This window comes from Etheostoma cragini, chromosome 4 (genome assembly GCF_013103735.1).
Source record: "Etheostoma cragini isolate CJK2018 chromosome 4, CSU_Ecrag_1.0, whole genome shotgun sequence".
In the NCBI taxonomy this organism is placed as follows: Eukaryota; Metazoa; Chordata; class Actinopteri; order Perciformes; family Percidae; genus Etheostoma; species Etheostoma cragini.
This window is the reverse complement of record NC_048410.1, coordinates 30,569,627-30,570,405: the sequence shown is the minus strand read 5'-3', so window position 1 is coordinate 30,570,405 and position 779 is coordinate 30,569,627. Positions and strand designations below refer to the sequence as shown.

The window sequence follows — 779 nt, the reverse complement described above, 5'->3', positions numbered from 1 at the left end:
TACAGTTGTATCGATCAAATACCAATACCAGCGTTGGTATCGATACTATCGATATTTAGATCGATCCGCCCACCCCTAATGCCTATGTGCTGTGCATGGCATCATTTGGCTCAATAGAACCATTTTTCGCCTGACACTTAACTGACCTGTCTCTTTTGGGTCATTAGATTAGATTAGATAATACTTAGTTCAGCCCACAGCGGGGAAATTCCTTTGTTACAGCAGCATTCTCTATAATAAAAGCAAAAAAGGTATTGTATGGTGCAGTTGCCATAGTACAAAAAAAACAATATTAGTGTGTATATATATATAGTATAAATAACAATATCTAGAAGCACTGGCAAGGAGATTTAAAGGGTCGTGAGAGCCAGACCCCCCATGCCCTTTTGAAGCAACTAAAACTGAGCTCTACTTATTCTTCCTAATGTAGGTCATTACCAGGGAAGTAAGCCTGTACTGGGATTCAGGGAAATGCTGTCATATTCCCAGTAAAAGACAAGCAAAAACTACCAAATAGAGCTGTATCACTGTCATGCAGCCTCCCAAGCAATAACTGTAATGTGTTGCAGTAACATTATAAACAGGTTTGCTTGCACAATCTCACTCAGACAGTGAGACATCTGTGCAAGAATAGCTTGGCTGTCTCTTTTCAATGATGTAAACTAAATCTTGCACCAAGCACGTTGGCTGCAACCACATGGGCATCTGTTGAGACCCAACAGCTGGGCAGTTGCTGTGTGTGTGTGTGTGTGTGTGTGTGTGTGTGTGTGTGTGTGTGT

The 779-nt window shown here is 41.3% G+C and overlaps 1 protein-coding gene across 1 annotated transcript in view; it reads left to right on the top strand.

The window, feature by feature from the left end:
* Positions 1-779, top strand: part of LOC117943909 (Krueppel-like factor 15) — a 10,311-nt gene that overhangs the window by 1,847 nt on the left and 7,685 nt on the right. The window lies entirely within an intron of this gene.